The 27,193-nt window shown below is 45.1% G+C and overlaps 1 long non-coding RNA gene across 1 annotated transcript in view; it reads right to left on the bottom strand.

Moving 5' to 3' along the window:
* Positions 1 to 25,002, bottom strand: part of LOC132249094 (uncharacterized) — a 55,879-nt gene extending 30,877 nt beyond the window's left edge. Inside the window, exons 1-2 of the long non-coding RNA XR_009460493.1 lie at positions 24,735 to 25,002; positions 23,364 to 23,563 (exon numbers count right to left, since the gene is read on the bottom strand). This is a non-coding gene — a long non-coding RNA (uncharacterized LOC132249094). The remainder of the gene's footprint in view (positions 1 to 23,363; positions 23,564 to 24,734) is intronic.
* Between the last annotated feature and the right edge of the window lie 2,191 nt (positions 25,003 to 27,193).

The following is a 27,193-nucleotide window of genomic DNA, read 5'->3' as shown; positions in this document are numbered from 1 at the left end:
TGGGATCTGGGACTGTTCAGCCTGAGCAAAAGAAGGTTGAGAGGCGGCTCGATAGTCACCTACAAATATGTCAAGGGAAAAGCCTCCCTATCCCCACCGGAAACATACAGACCAATGGACACAAGGAAGTCAAGGAAAAGTTTCGGCTGGACACAAGGAAAAACATCTTTTCTGTACAGGTAACTAGAATCTGGAGCACATTTCAAGCAGAGGTGGTGCAACAACCATCTCTGGTGGTCTTTATGAGAAGGTTGGACAAATACCTTGTTGAGCTCATTTGAGCCCAATTACCTCCTGCCCAAGGCAGGGGACTGGACTTGATGATCTTATAGGTCCCTTCCAGTCCTTCTTTCTATGATTCTATGAAAACAAGGACTTAGGACATTCTCTTGATCTCACTACCTATCTTTGTCCACCCAAGCATCAGAGATAGTGGGGTAGTAGCACAGCTTCTCTCCCCACACCCTAGACTCTGGAGAGTCTGGAAGAAGGGACTGAGGAGACTCCTTGGGCCAGATTTTATTCCACCTATTAGGCACATAAGTGGGTTCAGGCACTTAAGTGTGATTCTGTTCCACCCTGCTTGAAGCCTTGCATTAAAATAGTTAATGCAAAAAGTGGATGGGTCCTTCTCCACTTTGCTGCTTTTTTGTGATTTAGTCTTAAGGGGAACATCTACACGTTCATTAATGTGCTTTAGGTAATGCACATTCAATATGGTACCTCCATTTTGAAGTACTAGAAAAATGTACATTAGCCTGTTTTCATGTGCGTTAGCTAAAGAGCACTTTTTGTGACACTTAAATGCACATTAAAATAGGCTAATGCACATTAAAGCACATATGTGCCCTAAAATGAGTTACAAAAGTAGATGCATTAATACAGGGGTTAGCAACCTGCAACCTTCATAGCCACTGGATCCAGCCCACAGAGTTGAGGCTACAGCAGAATTCAGGGGCAGGGGGGCCTTAGCAGCATTTGGCAGCAGGGGGTTTCATTCACACCATGGCCAGGTGACTGGGAGCTTTTCCCAATGAAGCCAGAGGGTGGAAAGAAGTGGCAGTGGTGGCGGCAGTCTGGTCTTAGACTTGAACTGGGCCATTCCGTCACACCACCAGAAAATTAGGCTGATCACTGCATTAATGGATTTTCAGAGACTTGAATAGGATGAAACAGAATCACACCTAGGCACTAACATCCAACTAGATGTCCAATAGGTGGAATAGAATCTAGTCCCTTATGTCCCTTTATTCCAGTGCATGCACACACAATGAGACTCACAACTGAGTCTTAAAAGCTGCAAAGACATTGAAAGATTTAATTTTATGACTTAACCCATTAGTAAAACACTTCTTTTTTTTTTTCTTGGGGGATCAGAAAGCACAGGACTATACAAAGAGAATGAGAAACATAGTGAACATAGTGTTAAGCCTGGAATAAAAATGGTCATGGTTGAGGGAATGTAAATTTAGCAAGAAAGACAAATGTAACTAGGAGGGAAGTGTATTATGTCTTTATACAGCAAAAACAATCCATGTCATTCTCCACCATTGTGCATTATAACTATGATACTTAAGTGTGATTTTGTTTCTGGTGTCCAGTGACTTAGGCAATAATTTGCAATACAGTACTGTTCATTGCTTATCAGGACATAACTGTGACAGGGTGCTCAATGCATGCCTGTCACTTTAAGAGGATATGAGGCTGCAATCAGGGTTCAGGTGACAATCAAGGTACTCCTCTGACTGGCAAGGGCCTGAGCATGAAGCACATAAGCCTAGGGTCTGAGCTCATTCAGTAGTCTAGCCCTGAAAGCCACAGAGAGGGTGCATCTACACGAGACATTTTACTGTGTAGCAAATTGGTCTGCTGTGCAGTAAAGTGTCACCATGTACACATGCACAGCAATTAGGGCACAGTAGACTAATATACTGCACAGTCAGATAGTCCCGTTAGATACAAGTGGTATCCAGCAGTGCAGTAAAATTACTGCGCTTAAATGCACATGTAGACAGTAACATCGGGATTAGTTTACTCTGGCTCAAATTGAGCTGGAGTATATTCAGTCACATCAATTACATGTTAGACATGCCTAAGCCTTGTGGTCATCCAGGCTGCAGCAGGGCTCCTGGGTAACCGCTATGCTAGTGTAAGCAGCACTGGAGGTTTGTAGATGGGACTTAAGGGTAGAGGAGGTCCCAACAGGTCCAGGAGTAGAGCCTAGGAGCAAGACCAGAGCCCTGAGGCAAGGCACAGAGGGCCAGAGGCCCAGGAGGAGGGCCAGAGATTGGGGCCAGGGCCCGTAGTCCAGAGAGGGGCATAGGCAGGGCAAAGAAGCGAAGAGATCAGGGACAAGGGCCTGAAGCCCAGGAGAGGGTGGAAGTAAGAGCCTGATAGGGCAGGACCCAGTACCCAGAAGTAGCCCGCAAAGGCTATGTGCCTGGGTAGGGAGCACAGGCAGAGGTACTGAGCTTGGGAGTAGCCATGAGAGGTAAAGTGCCTGGGTACAGAAGCCAAGCCTGGAAGCTACACACAGGAGTAGTCACGCTAGGCAAAGTGCCCAGGAAGGGAGGCCCAGGCAAAGGAACTGAGGCCATGGCCCAACAGGGCTGATGAACAAAATGATTGATAACATCTGTGAGGCATGGACATGGTATAAAGGGAGGTCAGGGCCATGTTATAATCCTTTAAGGGGAAGTAGACATAATTGAATGCCCACATGAGATCAGGGGTCCCTGGGGCAGCTTCCCTTTCATAGAATCATAGAAAATGAAGGTTGGAAGGGACCTCAGGAAGTCATCTAGTCCAACCCCCTGTTCAAAGCAGCACCATCCCCAACTACATCATCCCAGAGAATGCTTTATCTACCCAGGTCTTAAAAACCTCCAAGGACAGAGATTCCACAACCTTACTGGGTAACCTGTTCCAGTGTTTTACTGCCCTCCTAATGAGAGAGTATTTTCTAATATCTAATCTAAATGTCACTTGCTGCAACTTGAGACCATTGCTCCTTGTTCTATCATCTCCTGCCACTGAGAACAGGTGTTCTATCCTCTTTCAAACTGTGAAAGGGGAGGCAAAAGCCCCCCCAACACGTCCCAAGACCCCGCCCGACGAGCCCCGGTACCCACCACAGGGACGCAGACAAGTGGCAGCTGCGGAGAAATGCCAACACAGGCTTGGAAGTTCCAGAGCTGCCTGAGCCCATGAATCGGCAAGCCCCGGGGGCAAGGCTTTGGAGAAGCGCAGGCTGTTCAAAGAGCAGCTGGAGAGGCAGTCAGCTGGCTGGGGAGAGAGGAGCAGAACGCCAGCCAGGAGACGCTTGCCGTGGAGCCAGGCAGCATTGGCCCAAGCATGGGGAGGGGAAGCTGAGCGTCTGCCAGGGAATCCTGGCAGAAGGAACAGGAAGCCCGAGCCCTGGGAACAGAGGGTTACCAGGGAGCCTCAACGAGGAAAAGCAGTCCCCCACCACGCTCAAGAGCAGAGCCACAGCTGTAACACAGAGTTCAGGTACCACAGCGGGGAGGGGCAACAAGGGACAGCTAACCCCCTTGGGCAGCACGGTGAAGAGGGAGGAACAGGAGGTGGCTGCGTCGGAGCCCCACATGGGAGTGACAAGTGCCACCAGGTGGTGGGACCAGGAGTGATTAACTCTGAGTCAGCTGGGCCCTGGGAAAGTCACACGGGGAGGTGGTCTGACCCCATGCCTGCTAGGAGGGAAGAGATGGACAAATTCCCTCCCCCATCCCAGGGGGCTAAGGGGGTCCTGGGAGAAGGAATCCCAGGTGCCCATCGGCAAATGCCAAACACATTTTCAGTTAAAGTTACAGTTACAGTCAGCCCAGGCCAGGGCAGGTTTAGCTGCCCGAAAGACAAGTGTTCGACTTGGGAGGGACTGACGGCCAGAAAGACCCAAGCCAGGTCGAGGAGGGTAACATGGATGAGGTGAGATCATCCAAGGGAAGACTACAGGGAGCAGTGTTTTCCCAGGCCATGGATGTGGTAAGGGTGGGGTAAAGGGGAGGTTTGGAGCCCCACAAAGAAGAGACCAGCATCAAGACCCCTTTGGGGCCACCGACAAGGAACAACCAACATCAAGCCCCATCAACCAACATCAAAGACATGGCAGGCGAGTAGGAGCAGCACCCAAACCATCTAGGTGGCACCAGAGCCCTCACCCTGACATCATTAGGGAACAAGGCACTGACTAGAAAGGGGCCAAAGCCTTATAACACCTACCAGCAACACAACCCCCACTTCCGGTAGTTGAAGGCTCCTATTAAGTCCCCTAAGTCTTCTCTTCTCTAGACTAAATAAGCCTAATTCCCTCAGCCTCACCTCAAAAGTCATGTGCCTCAGCCACCTAATCATTTTGTTGCCCTCTGCTGGACTCTATGCATTTTTTCTACATCCTTTCTGTAGTTGGGAGCCCCAAACTGGACACAGTACTCCAGCTGTGGCCTCACCAGTACCAAATAGAGGGGTATAATAACTTCCCTCAACTTGCTGGCAACACTTCTACCAATGCAATCCAGTATGCCATTAGCCTTCTTGGAAACAAGGGCACACTGCTGGTTCATATTCAGCTTATTGTCCGTTGTAACCCCCAAGTTCTTTTCTGCAGAGCTACTGCTCAGCCAGTCAATCCCCAGCTTGTACAAGTGCATGGGACTGTTCTATCCTAAGTGCAAGACTTTGTAGTTTTACTTATTGGACATCATGAGATTTCTTTTGGTCCAATCCTCCAATATGTCCAGGTCTTTCTGGGTGCATCTACATATGACATTACTGTATATTTATTTAGTACTTGTATAATCTGTTCATTTGTATAATCAAGTATTAAATAAATATGCAGTAACTGGAGTTACTGTGCAGTAGTGCTAGCAAATGCCTTTTAAGTGATGCTACTGTGTAGTAGCCTAATAATACTGTGCGGTAGCATATTAGCACTATTAGAGCTACTGTGCAATCAGCATCTTGTTTAGATGCACCCTCTGAATCCTTACCCTACCCTCCAGCATATCTACTACTCCCCCCAGCTTGGTATCATCTGCAAATTTACTTCCTAAGAGCTAAGAGAAACGAAGTACAGTGAGCGAGATGAAGGGGAGCAAACCTGAGGAGTGAGAGGGGAGCAGGGGCTAAGTGGCCACTGGGGTCATCGCAGCCACCCCTCAGACTAGAGCATGTAACAATAGTATATAGACTCTTCCATCACTGCTTTTTCTACTATCTTTCAGATTATCCAAATTAATGTAAGATTGGAGGGGGGAAAAGTTATCCTTTCATTTTGAAGAATAAATGAGAGGTTTGCTATAAAGATTTGCCTCACCTTACATGAGTGATGAATTGGACATAAGCCCTGAAAACTTGCACTGTGCCCTGTGATTTATTTGTATATGTCTACTCTGCTTTAAGTCTTTGGGGAGTTGTTTTTAGAAATATTTAGCAATATGCAGGTGCTGCAGGGGTATAAAAACACTCTCTCTGAATTTTATAGGCAATACATCTGGTATAAAGGGGTACTGTGCAATTATAAAGTAGTTCAGCCATTCCAGAATTATATATAGCTAAATAGAAACAGCAGAACATTACTGAGATCAAATTATAAACTATCCTTGATGTTAAGTAATAACTTAAGTCCATGTGTTCAAACCAGGGTGCCTGAAATTAGGTCCTTAAATGCATAAAATATGCTAAGCATGTGCAACTCCCACTGACTTATAGAAGAGCTATTGGTCCTCTGTGGGTGCATCTACACAGACATTTTAATGCACATTAGCCTATTTTAATGTGCATTAAAGTGTCACGTAAAGAACATGAGCTCCTATACAAATGTGGGGAGCCTGTTCCAATGTGCCGGACATTCAGTGCATTGGAGAAGACTTGATTAATTGAGTCTTCTGGAGCATGGAAATTGATGTGCTCCAGCAGCCTCATGCATCACGTGTATCAGCAGCACCATGTTTTCCTGTGCTGACAAAATGGCAGCACTGCACTTTGAAATAAAACACATCCAAATAGCTTTAGTTCAAAGCGCACTGCTGCCATTTTGTCATTGTGTAGATGTGTGTCAACGCTGATCCACATAATGTGTTGGCACTTTTAATTAGTGAAGCTCACTAATTAAAGCACCCAGCGCTGCACCAGGAGCACATGTAAAAATGCCCCATGCTTTTTACTTAATGTACATTAAAATAGGCTAATGGACATTAAGGGCATGTCCACACATGCAGGCACATTGCACTTGCAACAGCTCAAACAGAAGCAGCACAAATTTGAGCTGGAGATTTTTGCCTCAACACACATGCCTGGACAAGCACTTTGGTGTGGGGCAAATTGAACCACTTGGGGCAAAATAACCCTGCCCAGCTCCTCCTGGATCTGCAACCAGGAGGAGATAGAGGCTGGGGCCAGGACCTGTGCACAGCCGGGCTGAGCCAGGCCTGTTCAGCATGTACAGAGCCTGGGTCACACAGTGCCATGTCACTGTCAGCTGTACCTGAAGCTGGGCCAGAGCCACGTTGCCTGTTGCTGCTGGCACCACGGGGGGCTGCTGCAGAGGCAGGCATGTGGCAGGCCCCACTTGATCCACTCCACAAACCCACCCACAGATGCCACTCCCCACCTCCCCGACATCACCCCCTAACTCCTCAGACCCCCAACATCCCCCAACACTTCCCATACCCTCCATCATCCCCCAACACCCCCAACATCTCCCCGTCATTCCCCATGCTCCCCAATTCCCCCCCCGCCACTCATACCCACCCACACCCATAAACTCCCCCACCCCCACATCCCTAACTTACCCGTGACAGCACCTGGGGCAGCAGGAGCACCATAGAGACGCTCTGGCCAAAAACCAGAGCATCTCTCTGGAGGACTGACTCCTGGGTTACCTCAGGGCATGGTCCCCAACCTGCCCTGCTTTTTTCCCAGGTACCAAATGTTGAGCCCAGGCTGCAAATATGCAGCGTGGAGAACATTTTTTTGTTCCCGGCATGCATCTTGCGGTGTCTCAAAATTCTTTGAGACACCACAAGAGGCATATGCATGCTCATCTGGAAGTGCCCGAAATGTCACATAAAAAGCATGCTTCTTAGTTAATGCACATTAAGCCAAGCTAATACGCATTTTTCTAGAATCTCACAATGGAGGGTGCCTGTACATGAGCTGGGAGGTTGTTTGATTAATCGAGTTTGCTGAAGTGTGGTAATTCCAGCCAGCCCTCCCATCTAGTATATCAGCATCCCTGTGCTTCAAAATGGCACTGGGCATGCTTTAACTAAAGCCCCCCCTCCCCCCCCCAGCGCATGTGTAAAAACACCCAGAGGTACTAGATTTAATGCACATGAACTAAAGAGCATTAATGCACATGTAGATGCAAATAGAAATGTTGGCACCTAACTAGGCTACAGTTTTTTAAAATCTTGGGCCTTTTGTTTTTAATAGCAGCCTTCATGATCAAGTTAGGTATTTACCAGTTCCATTTTACAGGGGAAATTTTCACACAACTAATACACTGCTGTAGGCTTAAGTTCCAGGCTCCATAGCAGCAGCTCAGAGCAAGAAATACAGTGTCTTGCCATTCATGCTTAAGCTTCCTTGGAGTAAGCAACTTGAGAAGTTTGGATGGTACTGGCTTGGCAGAACTAACTGAAAAATGGGGGTGGAAAGGAATTTTTCAGAAATGGAGACGGTCAACAGTACGGCTGATAAAGACCTATTGGTCAGTTTGCATTATCTCCATGTCATTTAACAGCTCATGGCTAGGGAACTTGAATTCTCAAATAAGACTTTGGTTCGTTGCTCCAATGATTTTAGTTTCATTAAAGAAGATAACACTCTCACAATCATACAGTGTGGACAAACAAAAGCAATATCTCTTGCTATCAATCAAAAACAAAAGTTCTACTGCTGAGACAGCAGAATTTTGATTGGATTTAATCAGAAATCTGTCCAATTCTTCGTTTTCTTGGAGGCATTTCATTCAGATTACTGTTAAAGTGAATTAAATTAGTATTAACCTTGTCTGTGTAAATGATGCTTCAGAAAGGTAAATGTACTTTTTTGACATGCACAAAAATGAAATGATAAATTGATATGTGCAAACCTCAATGTGGACAGAGCCCTTCTAATGAGTAATTACATATGTGTAACCATGTTGATTAAGTTTGTAGACTGTCAAGTGAGCCTGTAGTGGATGAATCTAAAGAAATCAATCTTTGGACATGCTTGGAGATGAGCCTACTGATCTCATACCAGTGCTAAATTACATACTGTTAGAAATATAGTAGGTGAGATACCCATTATGTTAGCTGGGTGTGTGTCGGAGCAAATATAACAAGAAGACATGCAAATTATAAAATTGGCTCTGCATGTGCTAACAGGGATTCCACCAGTTAAACCCTATTACTTGTTAACTCTAGTTCACAATGATTCACCAAGCAGAACACGGAAAGAATATCTAATATAAAACAACAGTATAGTGTGATCTATTAAACTGAGTTTCTCTCACCTCTACTGTTTCATAACATAAGAATGGAAAAAGGCTAAATATTATTCCTACTTTGCTTCTGCCTGCTTTTGTTTTTTGCCAGGCTGTATGGTCTAAAACTATAAGTTTAGAGCCAGACTCTTCTCTTCTCTTCTCAAATTTTTCTTCTTAAAATAATTAAGAATTTTACTTTTATTCTTAAATAATTATTTTAAACTAATAGTTTACTTCTTATATTGCACTGGATTTATTTCAAGGGTTATAATAAAAAGAATGACCACTTTAAAAATAGCTAAAATAAAGGCATTTCTTTAATTAGCTCCACATATTTGCTTCATGGCAGAAAGAACAACACATTGTCTTTATGGTTTGTCCTGTGGCCTATAATACAAAGCACCAAACTAACGTTAGTTCCCACTTAAGCTGCCAAGCAGAGTATTTCACTTATACTGAAACCCTGGTGAAGAGCCTAATGCCAGAGAATGCACACACTAGGTCTGCAGTCACAATGGCTGTGAAGACTGCTTTTTACTACTGTGATTCTTAACTGTATCACCCCTATATAGATACATAACACATAAATGAAAGAACTAGAGCATAACCAAGAGAAATAAGAGTGGAGTATCATACCGATGCACTGCAGAGTACTGCATGAGCTTTATCTCTCATTAATCATTTATAACCCATGAAGTTCTAGCATTGATCTTATTTTTCAAAGCAGCAGTCACTTTCTGGCATAGGCTCCTTGTAGTTACTGCTATGCAAATAAAGAGAAATATTCAGTCTGCATTCTCTTCCATCAAAATGCCATCCCATAGTGGCACTCATACTACAGTAATGAAGGGTCTATTGGAGCCTAGATGGACTAATGCTTTACTATATATCACTGATTTATCCTTTGTCCCTACAGTCAAAATGGCTGACACTCAGGACTAATGGATTTACTTTGGGTTGGTTACAGGAATGCTCCAAGCAGCATGTCTGACTTTCATAAAACAAAAACAACAGGTTCTTCTCTCTCAAAGGTGCAATAAAAGCTGAAATGCACAAAACATTCAAATCCAACAGCAACAACACCGTGAAATCACAATTCAAGTTTTCCAGTCTACAGTCCCATATAATTTCTCTACCCCAGCATTCAGTTGCAGAAGGGCCAGCAGTTTCAACCACTTACTTACTTGAACTTCTTCAAAAATCAAATGTAACCCCTCACTTGGCCTCAGAATATTGTTTTTGTCTACAAGCATTGTTTGGCAGTTTAGGAATAAATTAGAGCAATTAGTCCCTGTTTCTTCTGCCTTATTGCTAAGACAACTCAACAGATTTTCCAAGAGAAACCAAGAAGGGAATATGAACAATAATTTTGCTGCAAACACAAAGGAAAAAAACCCAAATACAACATGGAACTATCTTCAGCCATCCATTCACTGATATCACATGCAACATATATTTTATAAACCACAGAAATAACCATACTAAGCATCAGATCATCTTGTTGCAGCTCACAGGGTAACAAATAAGAAAAGAAAAAGGTATGCAGACATGGTGAAAAAAAAAAAGAAACAAGGGTTGGGTCAGTCAGTGCATCTAAAATGTGTGATTAGCACATAGCAATAAACTCCAACGCAATTTGTGCTGGAGTTTATTTCTCCCGGGTGCAGTGGTTAGACATGTGCCAGGGAACACAGCACATTGAGCCAGGGCAAAACAGCCCTGGGCTGCCAGGGAGCCTGGGGGGACCAGCCTGCCAGCCCCAGGGCTGCTCCAATCCAGCTCAACATTCTGTGGAGGGGCTAGCTGGGACACAAGGGCACCACAGTCTGTGGCTAGCCAGCAGGCAGCCCCAGCACTGTAGCACCCTCATGCCCTAGCCAGCCTCAGTCACCATCTACATGTGTGTTTCAGCACACACAACTACTTCACTGTAAGATATTACTTGTCCCAGACAATACTATCCTACAGTGGAATTAACTCATTTACTGTGCCCTAATACAGGCGTATGTGTAGATAGTAATACTTTACTGTGGAGCTAATTAGTCAGTTGCACAATAAAAGGCACATGTAGATTCACCCAGTGTATAATAATGGACACTTTGCATGGAATAAATTCTTTTGACAGAGAGACAGAATTAGAGTATATTGCTATTCAATACAGAGAATAGACTGTTGACCTCTGAAAACCTTGTTTTTTTTGTGTGAAGATGACAATGTAACAGAGGCATTGCAAGAGTAAGACCCAATATGGTTTCAATGAAGTATGCTAAAATTGAAGCACTAATGTTTGACTGAACATATTCTTGAGCCATTTTCCAACCAGTATTCAACATGCCAGTTATTTAAACAGCAAAAAAGTGACCTTTGTAAAGTCCTCTTGTTCTGCTGACTTTAGCTTCAATAAAGTGACTTGCCTTTATCAAATATGTTTTGTCTTTGACAGTTTGCTGGAGAAAATTTAATCTAAATATAGGAAGATAATATTCTGCAGTTTTATGCGTAAATTATTTTATTCGTATTGCACTTCATCTTTTGGAGACATCACCACTTCCCTTGTTGTTGTTGGACTTCATACCATCTGTTGTTTACCGGAATAATTAGATCAAATAATCATTCAGATTTATTGGAATCCTTACAGCTCATTCAACAGATTCCCAACAAAAGTCTTAGAAATTTGACAAGGTAATATTTGCCTTTTCCTTTCCCACTGAAGTATATGTGAGTTGCCTGCTCACCCTGTAGTACTTCTCCGCATTGTCCATTGGCTTCAGAAATGGGTTTGATAGCTAACCCAGTTTCTACATCTCAAAAGGCCACTAGAGTAGGGAGGGAAAAAACAGTATGTGGCTCAGTAGTTATCTTTCTAGACAACTGAAAAGAATACCTTGTTTTTGTCTACAGAGAACCTAGGAAAGATTTTCCCTGAGGGAAGGCTTGAAGAAGTATGATTATTTAGTCTGGAGAAGAGAAGACTGAGGGAGTATTTGAATACAGCCTTCAAATTCCTAAAAGGGCAATTACAGAAAAGATGAAGATGGGTTTTCCTCTGTGGCCATAGGTGACAAGACTAGAAGCAATAGACTCAAGCTGCAGCAGATAAAATTTAGGTTGGAGATTAGGAGGAACTTTCAGACTATGAGCAACAGGCTACCTAGGGAAGTTGTGGAATCTCGAATCTCGATCCTTGGAGATTTTCAAAAGCAGGTTGGACACACACTTGGCTGGGATGGTTTAGTTGGGGGAGGACCCTGCCTTGAACAGGGGCTGGACTTTGTGAGGTCCCTTCTAGCCCTTGTTTTCTGTAAGCCTATGATGGACTAAATTTAGGATCTTGTCCAGAAAGTCATTGTCTGTAGCTGAGTCTGAAGACTTTGGGGAATAAGCAAAGCTTACTTTTCCATCTGGCAACACAAGTCAACTTATCAGTTACCTAAAGTAGGTTATGTCAAAAGCCACCACCACATGCCACAAGGTAGCCCCATTGTACTCAAATGACAGCGCCCCATTTGACTCAATGGGCATGTCCACACATGCAAGCACATGCGCTTGCAGCAGCTCAAATAGAAGTGATGCAAATTTGAGCCAGGGCTTTTTGCTTCAGCGCATGTGCTCGGACATGCACTTTGTTGTGGAGCAAATTGTGCCACTTGGGGCAAAATAACCCTGCCTGGCTCCTCCTGGATCTGCAGCCAGGGGAAGCTAGAGACTGGGCCCAGCACCTGTGCTGTCCCCACCAGTATAAAAAGCTACCCTGTCCTGGCTCCAGCAGTATAAAAAGCCACACTGGCAAGGAGCTCAGGGCTACTAGCTCTCAGGAGCTTCTGGGGCCCAGCCAATTGGTACCTGGGGACACTACCGCTTGTGCCAGCTGGACTGCTGAAGCAGCCCTGAGAGTTCCCTGCATCCTCTACCCACTGCAGCAGTCTGGCCGTGGGGCCTGCTGCCTGGCTGTGACCCACCAGACCCAGATGGGGACTGCACAGCCAGTAGGAGGCATGTGCCCCTCTGGGCTAGCTGCCAGTGGGCTGTGGTTGCAGGGTTGGCTTTTGTGTGGTACTACTGCCATTTGTGCCCCCTACCCGGCCATTTGGGCAGCTATCACCCGCTAGATGTTCCAGGTATGGTGGCCTGCTTTGAACTGTCAAAGCATGTCCTCCTAGCTCCATTTGTCCCAGAGGTCAGCCACAGCCAGATGGGTCCAAGGTGACAGCTCTGAGCAAGCAGGGTCCTGCCACTGGCCTCCCTAGCAGGAATTCTGGTGTTCCCTATTGGAAAACTGAAAAATCCCTCATAAAAAAAATCCCAAAAATCACTCAGTAAGATACCCCCAAATCCATGTTCCTCCACAAGTAAAACGAAAGACCAGTATAAAGATAGAGAGCAAGAAAGAGATGGTGATTACTTGGACAATGTTTTATTGATATATCTTACAGTGCTAAAGCAAGTCTCTTATCATAATAATAAAGTGAACTCTAAATACATGTTTCATAAATTCATGAGTACATGTTTTGCTGCGTTGCCACAGGGCTATGGCACCCCAATAGGGGGTTCGGCACTCTCACAAGGGGTACAGCCGCGCAACAGGGGGTTCAACCCCCACACAAGGGGTACAGGCCCCCAACAGGGGATTCAGCCCCCACACAAGGGGTACAGCCCCCCAGTGGGGGCCATATGGCCCCCAACAGGGCCTACCATCCCCCTTGCAAGGACCACATGCCCCACCCCAGCTCAATTATTGCCCCACCTGGCCCCATCCCCCACCAGTTCCTGCAGCCCCCCCAATGGCTGCCCTACCCAGGCCCACCCCCCCATCTCCAGACCCCCCCAATGGCTTCCCCACCCAGCCTTACCCCCCCCCCCAACTTGCACCCCCAGGCCCCATGGCTACCCTCACAACCCCAGGCACTATCACTTAAAAAAAACCCCAAAAAACAGAAAAAAACCCAGAAAAAAAATAGGGAAAAAAGCCTCTGCTTACTTGAGAAGCGGGGGGGAACGGGACTCCAGGGCCTCCTGGCAGAGCCCTCCAGGCAAAACAGGACAGTGGAGGGGCAGGAGGGGCTGTCACCTACCCCGCAGTGTGTGGGAGGGGCCCCAGTCAGCCACACAGCAGCTCCAACTGCCCGTAAGTGCCAGGGTTTTGGGGGGTTTTTTTAAGTGGGGGGGGTAGGGATGGGGTGGGCTTGGGGGAATAGGGCCAACCCTGGCAAGTTTGCAGACCAGGGAACATTTTCTTGTTCCCGCACATGCCTGTTGCCATGCCTCAAAGGGGTTTGAGGTGGGGCAAGAGGCATGTGCGCGCTTGTGTGGACATGTCCAATGAGTCCCAGCCTAACATGCCATATCTAGTGATACTGTTATAATTAACTTGATATAGCTTTGACTTATGCCACCCCTGTAAATATTTTCTGGGCACAATTTTCTGCAGTACAAAATGTGCATCTGACAGTATGTGAAGCTCATTAAATAAACGTAAAGTTGTCTGTGCCAAAGAATACAATGCTATGCTTCTGGCACCATAATATTTCTATTCTGTTCCTACTGCATCTAACACAAATGTGTTTCACCCAGTTCCCTACTGCCACTCAAAAGGGTGGAAGGCATCCAGTCTGAAAGGAAAGGGGTTTCTTTCTTGAAGGGTTAAATCAGGGTCAGGGTGCTTCTCTGTGGTATGCTGCACCATGTCAGTATGGACAGTTTAAAGGCAACACAGTTTTTGAGAAAGCAGGCATGAGTTCTGAAATGTTGAGCCTGAATTGTCAGGTTGAGGTTTACATAAAGCAGATATCTGGCAAGACTGCACATCTCCTCTGCAGGCCTCCTTTTGGGAAACAAAAAATGTCTTGGAACTTGAAGTATATGAAATAAAGAATGATTACATTTAAATGGTCAGGTCATGGAATACATCAGCAACATTACAGGTACTTTGTAATGAACTGTATAGTGATGATAAAAAAAGGAGTAAATCTGAACAATTTAGCACCCACACTATCACCTATGTTTTAGTAGATCAACATTTAAGCATATGTACCAAGCACTGGGTAACTTATCACTGGAATAGAACAGCATTGGAATTAGGCCACGCGCCACCAGAACTCAGCTATAACACTTCATAAGGGAGCTCTGACACCTTGAGAAACAATCCAGGCCTCAGTGTCACAGAATACCATCTTTTTATAGAAAATGTAGGCCTAGATATCCTAAGCTGCTAGCTACTCTCTTTTTCTCACAATGTTTTGTATGCAGTACTGTAGTCAGAGCGTGGGACTTGGGAAGAGACCAGAGGCCAAAGAGGCATAGCGGTATCAGAAGAGCTCTTGCTGGTTGACACTACACCAATAATAAAGGATAAAATTTGTCACATTATTCCACTTAGTAGAAGAACTGGGGCACACGGTTCATTTAGAGCCTAGCACTGGGCCTTATCATAAAATCCCATTTTGACACACTGGTTTTTTTCTCCCATGGAGTAGAAAACAAGGCCTCATACCCAAGAATAGAGGGATGGGCTGAACCACTTTACCTCTTGCAAGAAAAAAAGAGAAAAACCCAGTGTCGGCCTTTCTTTTTTAAAAAAATGACCTCTCACCTATCGCATTCCCTCTGTTTCCTGTGCTTTTCAGAACATGGTCCAGTATACTGACATTTCTGGAATGAACCATGGAGCCAGAGAGGAAGAAGCAGGGGGACAAAATAAGAACAAAAGCAAAGGACTGGTAGATCTACAGATGACAGCTAGAGGAAGTGAGCAGTTCCCATATTCTAGGTTTAGTTTAACCTTCACATAGCAAAAACATCCTCTCATCATTGCATTGATTAATGTGGAAGCACCAATATGTGGAAATTCAGCAAACTGACTCAGATTGAAGTTAGCCTATGAGGTTTGCCAAAGCCATATACTTTTTCACTCTCTATTTTAAAAATCATATTATATATATGAACATGTATGTGTGTGTATATATATATATATATACACACACACACATACACACACACACACACACGTGTGTGTGCATATATATAATATGAATAACAAAGATAGGCCTCTGGATATGAATAATAATATCAAATCAAATGCACATACCTATAAAGGACACACTTTCATTTCCCGTGAGGAAAGACTCAAGAACACGGCAGGTCTCAGGGAGCACTGGTACTTCTCCCTACCCCTGTCATAATTAGTTCCCCTTTTAAATCCCTCTTCTCGCTACCCACAGACTCTTCAAGCCCTGCAGCAAAGAGCTGCAGCATTCTCCTCCAAGGGGACTCCAAAACTGTAATATTATGCTATGTTAACTGACATGGAAAGGATGCACAAGGCATTCACAGAAGGAAATTCTCACTTTCCACCCCACCTGCCCAGAAGTTGAGAGCATAACCTTATCAACACTCCTAAGGTCTCTCAGCGTGACATACAAGAGCCTGAGGGTAGGTCTGAATGTAGGCCTTGCAAGTAGCAATACATGGCAATAGCACTGACAGGCATACCAACAGGCTGGAATGAAGTAAAACAGTAACATGCAATGTATAAATATCGTGTGTTTACCTTTTGCTACAGATCTTGTTTATATAGACCAGCGGTGCTCAAATTTTTGGTTCTGTGGGCCAGATCCTGTACCAGCTCAACCCTGCATGCCCAGATGCAGCTACACACTGGAGCAGCCTCAAGTGCCAGCACAATCTAGCACTCAGGGCCACTTTATCTAGCCTGTGTGGCTCCCTATGGGTCTGGAAACTTGGCAGCATGGGAGTAGCAATTAATGCTGTGCAGGCCGGGAGCAGTCCGAGGCCCTTTTTTCGCGCGGCGGGCTGTGGCCAGCAGCCCGGACACGCCGGGTCGGGGAAGGCAGGCTGCACACTAGAGTTAGGCACGGACGCTTAATGGTTGTTTAAGATTGTTTACTTACACCGTAGATGGTCGCGGTGCAGGCTGGAAAACTTCCAAGAATACTTCGCTTAAATCCTAGTTTAAGGACTCGGACAGAGCTCTGGATTCACTCACACGAAGTTTTTGAGGCTCCGTGGAACTTTTGCGCGCAGGGAAAGGGTACGTCGAGGATTTCACTCGGCGACGGGGAGAGGCTAGAGGCTGATCAGACCCCTGTTGCCTTCTTGATATTCACGCTGGGTCCAATAGGCTCCGCAGCGCTTAGAGATCTTCACGAGACGTGAAGTCTCCTCCTCCTGATGTTCATGGAGTCCTCCAACTTGGGCGGAAACCACTCAAGCCTCTTATATGGCTAGCAAGCCAATCGCTAGCCGCCACGTAGGAATAATTTAGAACTGACCAATAGTGGGGCACAAATTTAAATGCAAATGGCAGGAACTCCTTGCAACGTGCATATCTGTGCTGCAGCGAAGAAATGCACCCTGCAAAGAAAGCTACAAACAGCGGGAAAATAATTTAGTAGTGCCAAAGCACACACAAATAAAAAATATCACACCGTTGGGTTGTGACAAATGCCACTACCACTCCCCCACTGCTAAATTTCCAGACCCACAGGGAACCCCCCAAACTGGATAACATGGCTCCCTGGTGGTTAAGCACCCCTGATATAGACAGTATAGTCACTGGATGGAACACCTGTGACCTCTGCTTTATGTTATAGTAGAAGGCACTTCTCTAGGATCAGTTCTGAGAGAAGACACCCACCCCCAGCTCCCGATGAAATAAGTGGGAAGTGATGGCCCTTTGCATTTGACAGGATGGGTACACTACTAGGCAGGAGAACAGGGCAGTTTAGAATTGAGGGTTTCTTGCAAAATTTTTTGAAGACATACAAGTTTAATAAACAGGTAAAATGGAAAAACTAAGTGAAGTCCTCAAATGACCATTCCCCTCGAGAAAAGCAAGATTCTTCTGAAGATCCTTTCCCACAAAATGAAAGAAGTGTTCTGTATTACTATCTCAGCCATTCAGAAAGAGATCACTGAGAATTCATCTCATGAACTCATGGGAAAATAATCTCACATTCTTCTCAAGGTACCTCTGGCAAACTGAGAGCTGCAGTGATAAAACTACATTTGGCCTAACGTTAGAAGAAGAAATTCTCAGAGGGTGCTTAACTTGTCCTCTAGATTTTGCACACCTTCTTAAGTTGTTACCAACTTAACTTTGGGTAAAGTTGCTACACAACTTCTAAATGTATAATAAATTTCTGGTTGGTTCTTATCATGCCATTAATTGAACAAGAGGCCAGGCTAGGGCTCCCAACAACGGGGTTTGCCACCACAGCTGGGAGCCCTGTCAGTTGATCTGGGCTCCCAGCCATGGAGGTGTACCCTGATATCCTGTCAGCTGATTTGGGTTCTCAGCTGTGGGGGCACATGGTGTACCCCAGGGATGGGAGCTCAGATCAGCTGAAGGGGGGAGAGGGGGGTATATGAGGGGGGAATCATGATCCAAGTCTCCCCTTGCACCAGCAACCAGGCTCCCCCTGCACCAGCAACAAGGCATGATGGGATCTGATGCTGGGTCCCACAATCATGTCTCCTGACATGCACATATGACATGGCAAAAAGCATGATTGTGGGGATCCCATGTCAGACCCCATTGCACCTCACTTATGTGTCTGCCACAGACCTTAGATACATATTTTTTCAGGGCAAATGAAAAAGGGCTCATCATGATGATACTAGAGTTGCTAAACAGAACAGAAAGAATAGATCAACTAGCATATGCAAGTAACAAATTGCACTTTGCATGCAAGTCAGATAGGCTAGGGAAAGAAATGATACATAAACCAGTATAAGTGATTGGAAACTGGTCTAAACCTGCAACAAAGCAGAAGCTCAACACACACAGACCAGTTTCAAAATGCCCAAACCCAGTTTAAGATAGAACTGGATGGATGTAGTATCAGATTTAAATCAGTTGAGGTTAGATTGGTCTATCGAACTTCTGTGCCAGGTCCCCTTCTGAATCAAGTTAGGTGACAGTCCCCCGGCATCCCAGGATGTGTTGTAGCTGCCCCACTAGCCCCCCTCACAGAGTGAGCAGGATAGCCTCCACTTACACTCTTCTGCCCCTAGGCTGTCACAGATCCAAGGCTTCTGATCCCCAGCCCCGTGTCCTGCCTGCATTTGTCAGCCAGGCTGTATGGGGGTGGAGAGTGGAGATCCCTGCCCCAAACCCCCCCAACCTAGCCAGAACTGCTGGGGGGGTTCTCCCCTCCCCCACTGACTGATTCTGGTAGGGCTGGGGAAATGCAGTCTCACCCCCTACCAGGTGTTGTGGGGGGCAGGGGAGCATGAGAGGGAGGGGAGAATATGTTCCCCTGCTCCAGCCAGGCCAGTCAGTAGGGGATGGGAGAAAGCCCCCCACAGCACACCTCCCAGTGGCTGTGGCTGGGTGGGGGGGGGGGGGCAGGATGAAGGTCTCCACTTCCCCCCACAATTTCTCCCTTCCCTCCCCTGCCCCTAAGAGCTGGAAAGGGGTGGGGCTGTGTTCCCCAACCCATCTCAGCAGTGGAGAAGAGAAAGCACCCACAGCAGTTCTGGGGGGGGGGGGGGGGGGCTAGGGCAGGGGTCTTAGCTTTCCCCCATCCTCCCTCCTTCCACCACCACAAGCAGCTGTGGGGGGCCTGGGCTGGGGAGATATTCTCTGCTGGCTCTCCCCATCCCTGTGCCTGACAGCAGGGGGTGAGGGCATGTGCCCAGCAGCCAATCAGGCATGGCCTGCTAATCAGCTGGGCTCAGGTTCCTTCAGCAGTGTCCGACATGCTAGGAGGTGTGCAGGAGTGCCTCCAACCTGCTGACCTCAGCCAGGGCTGACACCCTTGTCCCCCCCACACACACACACCCCAACATGTGTCCTGTTCCTTCCTGATCTAGTCTTTACAACTTAGAGAAACCCACAAAGGTTTGATTGATTCCACCTTGGGGTTTTTGATGGTCTGTACTTAGCCATAGTTCTGTGCTGGTCCAAAGTTTTCCATCAAAACTGATTTTGACTGATAACTGTTGTTTTGACATAACAAGTTTCTTCAGGGGAAAAAAAAAGTGTCTTCTTTCTATGAAAAAATGTTTGTTTGATTTGAAAAGCTAAATGCCCACAAATTTTAAAAATATCAGTTTCCCCTCCCTGATTTATTTATGTATGCACACATACAGTTTGCATGTGCAAAAAACCTGGATGTAAAATGTGTAGAAACACAGCTGATAATTAACATAAAATGACCTATTTCAGGGGGTTTTTCTAAACAACACAAATACTTTTATGGGAATTTTAAGGCAAGCTTTTTCTCTGGTTGATTTATTTTAGATTGGCTAGACTTTTTCACATTTAAAATCCAAATAAAATACAATCTTCAATACAAGTCCTCTTGAATGGTAGAAAGAGAGAAACGCAATCTTCCTTTGACCATCAGAAACCAAACTAGAGGACATACATTTCATACAATTTGGGATTTTCTACTCTATATACTGCTCTTTGGCAAATTACAATTATTGTTCCTTCTCTTGAATATGCTTACCTGTGAAATAAAAATCACTAAAGAGAAGTCTTTTTATTAAAGAGGTCTATTTATCAAAATCAGAGGCAGCACCTTTAAACAGTGAATAACTTCCCATCTTTAATACTGACAACAATAAAGATGCGGACAGGAAAGCTTTCTTTACCACAGTGCTAATGTTGAAGAACAAAATTTGCCAGGTAGCATTGTGACTGTCAACCACATTTCCATGCAAGCAATAAAAACTTTAAATGGCTCAGGGACCACTGGGCTCAGCTTTGTAAAGAATTCATGAAGTGGCATTGCACAGGCATGCTACCTTGATATGATTTTCAGTGCCTGGAGCTCTCCATCTGCATCTGACCTGGCTTCTTTGTTATCCTTGACATTGATCTATCCTTGAGATACTATCTATGGGCTCAAGAGTTTGAGCTTGAAGCCAAAGCTTAAAAAAAAAAATTACTGCAGCCTCCCCCTCTCAGATTGATGGGCTAGGCATTTGGTCCCTTTGACTAATGAAAGTGGCCACTGCCTGTTTTATTTTGAAAACATGGGCTTACTGGAGCCACTGCAGCTGGTGGCTGGAAGAGAAGCAGGGGGAGGGGGTAAAGGTAGAGGGTTTAAAGAAAGAAACTGAATAATAGCAGGGCATCAAAGAGCTCTGCTAAAAATGGCCAAGAGCACTTTGTGGTGTTTGATATTGGTTTATCCAATATATTCAAGAAGAAATCCATTCCCTTTTCTTTTCCTTTTTTTCCTCCCCGTTACTGGACTTGCCAAGACCCCTCACTGTGCTTCATTTCCATTATTCTTTCCAGTCTACTTGCTTTACTACCAAGTAGCTTTTTTCTGCTCTTTTTTTAATATAGTCTAGGGTATTTTTATTCCTTCACGCTTGATAGTAATTTTCTGCAATCTCCTCTGGCCTTTGTGGCCATTTACAATGATTAGCAGTTTGCTAAAGGTAATGAGTTTCTATCTTTTCCCTTCTCTCTCTCTCTTTTTTTCTTTCTCCACCCTGCTCCCTTTCCTGGCACAGTCTTTCAGTTATTCAAAATAAACAGACAACTGCATAATTAAGAACCTTAATGCCAACAAGAAAATATAATTGAGCCTTCTAGATACTGAGGAAAGAGAGAAAGCTCAATAAGTGTTGCTACATTTTCTTTCAAGTAATGGGCTGGGATTTTTTTTTTATTATTATTCCTACTTAATTTCTGTTTAGGAACAAAAGAGTTTTTTAGAGTGAGAAAGAGGAGATGAGTGATTTTAGATTTGCATTTTCTGTTCACTAAAGGCTTACATTTTACTGAATATAAAAAACCTTTCCATCTTACAAATGAAAGCATCTGTTCAAATGAGGAAAAACACTTGAAAAAACCATCTTTTCCCTAAAAAAAAAAAAATAATTATTCTTCTAAAGCCTTTCTGCAACATTCAGAGGTCAGTAGAAAACATTTAGTGCTCATTTAAAGGTGCCCTTTCCACTCTTTGAAGCCTGCTTCTAGGCTCTAGATAAAAAACGTGTTAAACAGTTTGTTCCTGTTTCATAGAAAATAGCTTGACTCTTTGTAAAGTCAGTAGGAGCTTTTTAACTGGATCCATTTTTTGTGAAGCCTTTTTATTTGGAATGCCACATGCTGTACAGAAAGCTAGAGAAATATATTATTGTTATTTATTGCAACAGAGCCTAGAGTGCCTAAAGCAGTGCCTATAAGGACTGGGACATCACTGCAAGGCACTGTACAAATGCAGTCCTGAAAAGCACAGAGTTTAAACAGGGCAAATGAAAAGTTTAGGGTTGAATCCAGGGCACTGACACCCCACTTCAATTCCTCCTCCACTCCTGCAGTCCACTGAAGCTGAGGGTTCAATCATGCCAGAACTGAGCTTCCTGGCCCCTCTTTCCAAGCTAAGTAAGCAATCAGCAGTATTTACCATATATTGACATCCATAGAAGCTAACGGTCAGATCCTGATATCACTCCCGTTGTCAGAATCTTAGATCCACTGAAATACAGCCGTGAAGCAATTACTGAAGATGACCGGCAGAGCTAAGAACACAACCCAGGTCTCCTGAATCACAGTCTAGTACTCTAAACCAGCGTTATCCAATTGGTGGCCCATGGGCCCTGACAGCAGCCTATCCCACTGCCATGTGGCAAGTGTGTACTGGGGCCTCCACATCACCCGGAGAGCTGGCGTGGCAGAGGATAAGGAGCCATGTGCCATTGTCACTGCAGCCAGCATGGCAGCTGGGCCACTGTGGGGGGGTGGAACCAGCACAGCCCACATGATGAGGGGGAAATGCTCAGGAGGACCACCCCCTAAAGCATGTAGCCCACATTTAAGTGCCACATATATCCCCTGGCTGCATAACAAGACAAACTTGTTGCCTTCCTGTAGAATACCCAATAAACTATAGATTTAGCATTTACATGTAAATATGAATACATATACAAGTTTGCATTTCTGGATTAGCATTTATATACTCACATTATGTATACTTAGTAGGCACTGAAATGTAAAACACCCACAAATCTATGTCCTAAGGGTTGTGCCACGTAAAGCCAATGCCTTCTGTTCTGATTCTTTGCTGCGTAAGTTGACAGAAACCATCTCTACATCTCGAGGTCTGCAGCATAGAGCTCACAAGCCAAGAGGAACAAGTAAGAAGGTAGGTTTAAGCCATCTCTTAAGCCTGAATTGCTGTAGGGAATGGAGCAACTCCTCTGCATAATTTAGACCTTCCTGAGAATCTGTCTAAACTAGAGCAGCCACCCAGTGCTGCAGTTTCAGCAGCACTTGGTGTGCATGTCCCTGCATGCCAGGGCCTGCAAGGAAGTAACTGAAAGGAAGCTATGCGGCTGTTGACTGCAGTGCCTTTACTTACTAGTCGGATCCTCCTATGATCAGGTATGCAACTTCAGTCCCTTCACTCAGCATAAACAGTCAGGGCAGAGGTGCCAATTTAACCCCAAGAGCCAGGAGCTGGCAGCTTGGTATTCTGGCAATCAGTAACTTGGTAACATCTCCAGTTAGCTGCTAGTCAGCTTAGCAACCATACTTGATCCACTGAAGCCACTGGCAAAAGTCCCAGTAATTTAAATGGGAGTGGAAGGAAGTCCTTGTGGGGGAGAAAGATTGAATAGTAAGAAGATAAGGAAGACAAAAATGTAACTCCCCCAGTCCAGCCTCAGAAAGCAGGCAGTTTACCAAAGATAATAACAAGGAGCACTTCAAAAAACTTTTTAAAAAATGAAGGAAAAGGAAAGCATTCCAAACTCACCTGCTTTTCATCGTGATGACTGAAGTGCATGGTGATCTTGTATGACTGGATATGCATTATACCTATGTCCCTTTGAAGAAGTGCTTTTCCCGTCTTACAGAATCACTGAGTATTGTACCAGGCATTCTTACCTGCACAAAAGGCAACCACAGTTTCATCAGCTCAGCATCTGCCTGGTAACCTGAAGAGTGAAGGATACAGCAAAGTAGAGCTCTGCTTTCCTAATTACGCTGGCCGACAATGAAAGATCAGAGTAATGGGACCAGTTCTGACTCCATCTCTCAGAGGGGCTCTCCAGTGGAGTCCTCATACCCACAGAGATGCACAGTATCTGTATGTAAAAGACAGAATAGGATCTCATCCATACCTACCAACGTAACAGTAGTTATCCTTATAAAATGTCCCATAGAAATTAACAAAAGAATCTGTCGTTTTCTGGGGTTTTTTTCCTTTTAACCACTCCACAGACTGATTCATAACAACTCAGGATTTGCCTTGCCTCTTACACCCAGAAACTTTTTATCACAATTTCTAAAGAAGCTTATTGCACCCTAACAGGAATTTGGACAAAATAATTGGGATTATACCAATAAGATGTTTCCATGAGCACATATCAAATTCCACCTACAAGCTGCACTCAGAAAACCTCAAGAGTAATAAGGTTGTACTCATCATGAGAGCTGTTTAGAAAATAGGTGGGTTTTTATTTAAAAAAAAAAGACAAGATGAAAGAACTCCACATCTTGGTCAGACATTAACTTTTTTGACAGTGCTGAATTTTTCAAGGAGAGAAAACACTTTTTGTAAAGAAACATCTTTTCAGAGACCAAACTGTACATTGATAAACAATTTTGGGGGAAAATTTTCAACCAAGCTACTGATCATACAATATGAAATCATTCTCTCCCTTCTAAGAAAAAAAAATGGTGGGCTAAGCTACTTAGGGTTTTATCAGCTTTAGTTTCCATTTGGAGAATTATCAAAAGACAGCCAGAAAAAAAACCCTGTTCACAGTGCCACTGCAACAAAGTTTGGTGCCCGGGGGAAAGTGCGCAGTGGCAGCCCGCCCTCACCCTGCACACAGATCTGTGGGGCACGCATTCCCCACCCCCATGCTTGCCCGGGAACCTAGACAGAGGGAGAAAATCTTATTTAGGGGGGCTGAGTGAAACTTAACTTAAAGGATATTTCTCTACACACACACACACTGAACATCACACACTTACTTGCTGGGTGCTGCTCCACATGTGGCAGGGCCAGGCTGAGTTCCTGGCTGCCTGTAGGCACTGGCTTCTCATCTGTGTCTGTGTGCCCTGCCCCACTGCTGCAGCTGCCCAGACCCTGCACCCAGGCTGCCCTGCTGTCCTCTATGCTGCTACCGCTGCCCCGCATTTCGGGGAGGCTAAGCCCTGGCCTTCCGCCGCCTATGCCCAGGAGTGCACGTAGCAGCCAGAGCCACCCTTCCCCCATCCCCTCTCCACTCCCCACCAAAAAAGAGATACCTGCAGCTCCATCCTGTGCCTTGCCTTGGCTGGACAGCACTTGTTGGTGCCACTTCACTTCGGCGCCCAGGACAGTTGTCCCACTCGCCCCCCGCTTGTTACAGCACTGCCTGCTCAGCATCTCCAAAGGCCAGAGTGACATTGGCAACCTGCTTGAGGGTACTACTAGAAGGGACCATTCAGATCAGTGTATCGCCATTATCAGTGCTGAGAAACAGAATTCATATAAAATGCTTAGTATATTTCAAGAAGTACTCCACAACTACTATTTGCAGGAAAGAGGAAGGAGACAGGAAGGGTACAACTCAAATTGTAACTACCACCAACATATTTCTATTCCTTATTGCCAGTTAAAAAGACACAATTCAGTCCAACATGCTTGCTGTACTCTTGCAAACAAGAATATAAGAACAGCTAACCCTTGTAGCACTGCCAACCCAAAGACCATCGACTTCAACATATTTCTTGCAATGGGAAGGTGAGTGGGATTTGGCTTGAACTTTACATGAAAGCACGCCCATAAGCTTCTCTTATTTCTCAATGTGTGTGTAAATCCAATACTGCTTTCTCAACTGTTTTTTTTCTTTTTCTCCCCCAGCACAGTTCTAGTTTCCCAGTTTTCCCAGAATTGTCACATTGAGCTCTCCTGGCAGCACTCACTTGTATATCAAGGTCTGGCCTGTCTCATGTCACTTTACCACATGTTCATGTCTACACACACTTTAGCATTACAATAACAGAAACTTAACATACTGTAAATAAACCCTATTGTTTTAACCATCTTGTTAAGCCTATTATCATTAGCTTTAACGTCACAGAGAGGATGAACATGTTATAATTCAGACAGAATGATTTTCCTATTCTCCTACTGATTTTTTAAACACTGCTTGACCGAATAATATAACAAGTCTACAGACCAAAGTTTTCCTGGTTGGATTCTTCTAAGTCCATTCTACGCTGTCTGAGTAGAAGTAGTCTGCACAAAATAGTCCTTTTCAGAGTCTCAGCTTTCATGGATATAGTATCTCATCTGGTTAAAGGGATTTGCATTCTTTCTTCCTTGAGTCATTACAACGTATTGTCATGACCCAAAGGTCTGATTTTTTGTGTGTGCTTCGGCACTAAGAATTATCCCCGTGGGTTTACAGCTTCATTGCACGGAGGAGTTCTGCTGCGCAGAGAACCCGCGTGCAAAGGAGTGTTCCTGCCACTTTGCAGCGGTCTTTGCAGGGTGCATTTTCTTTGCAGCACAGAAATGCACGGTGCAAAGAGTTCCCGCTCGTCATATGCAAATTCGTGCCCCGCAATTGGCTAGTTCTAAATTATTCCCACGTGGCGGCTAGCGATTGGCCTGCTAGCCGTATAAGAGGCTTGAGCAGTTTCCGCCCAAGCCGAAGAGGACTCCACATCCATCTCATGGGGACTCTGAGTGTGCGCGGCAGGGTAATAGAAACCCTGTGCGTTGCCCAGAGGAGTTTGGCAGCCTGATCCACCGCCCACCTCTTCCCGTCTTCGAACGGAGCCTACTATAAGACGTATCGTAAAAGAGTTTTATGCGCGCTTGTCCTGGACATCCGGAGTTCTGTCTGCGTGGAGCCTAGCAAACTCCACGTGATTGTTCGAGTTTTGTCTGCATGGAGCCTAGCAAACTCCACGTGTGTTCGTGTTTTCTGTTGTAACCGCAACTCAAGCAAGTTCTCAGCCTGCACCGCGACCATCTCGGTGTAAGTAAACAATCTTAAAATCAACCGTTAAGTGTTTGTGCCTAATTCTAGCTTGGCGCCCGCCCTCTCCGACCCGGCCTGCCCAGGCTGCCAGCCACGGCGCGCGTGCAGAGCGACGAAAAGGGCCCGGGGCCTGACCCGGCCCGCACACGTATGTTGCTGAAATGAGTTACCAAGCAATCCAATTCACTGTATACAACACAACTATCCATAACATTGACCTCTCTACCTTTTTTCTCCCAACCTAGCTCCCAGGAAGCCTCCTCTGTCAGGCAGGGTTGAATCAAAGCAGTCTGATACATGAGGGCTCTATGATCCAATGCCATGCCATGATTTTTTCCCTAGTCTTTGTTGAGGCGGCAGCAGAGATACACAATTTGGGAACCACTGCCATAAAGGAGAACATCTTTTCTCCATTGTTGCAGAGAATACGATACATGACAATGGACTGAAATTGCAGCAAGGTAGGTTTTAGATTGGGTATCAGGAAAACCTTCTCTATTAAAACAGTGAAGCAGTGGAATAGATTACCTAGGGAAGTTGTAGAATCTCTTTCACTGGAGATTTCCAAGAAGGGGTTGGATAAGCATGGGTCTAGAAGTAGCAGTTCCTTGAATGTTTTGTGAAAAGTAACAGTTGAAAGCCCAAAAGAAGCCTCCCCTCCACCACAAACACATCGGTTGGAAATGACAAGAAGAGCTCTGCAGCCCTGAACAGGTAAAAAATGGGAAAGGA

The sequence above is a fragment of the Alligator mississippiensis genome, chromosome 3 (genome assembly GCF_030867095.1).
Source record: "Alligator mississippiensis isolate rAllMis1 chromosome 3, rAllMis1, whole genome shotgun sequence".
NCBI lineage: Eukaryota > Metazoa > Chordata > Crocodylia > Alligatoridae > Alligator > Alligator mississippiensis.
Note: the sequence above shows the minus strand (reverse complement) of the source record. Positions and strands in the feature narration are given on the sequence as shown.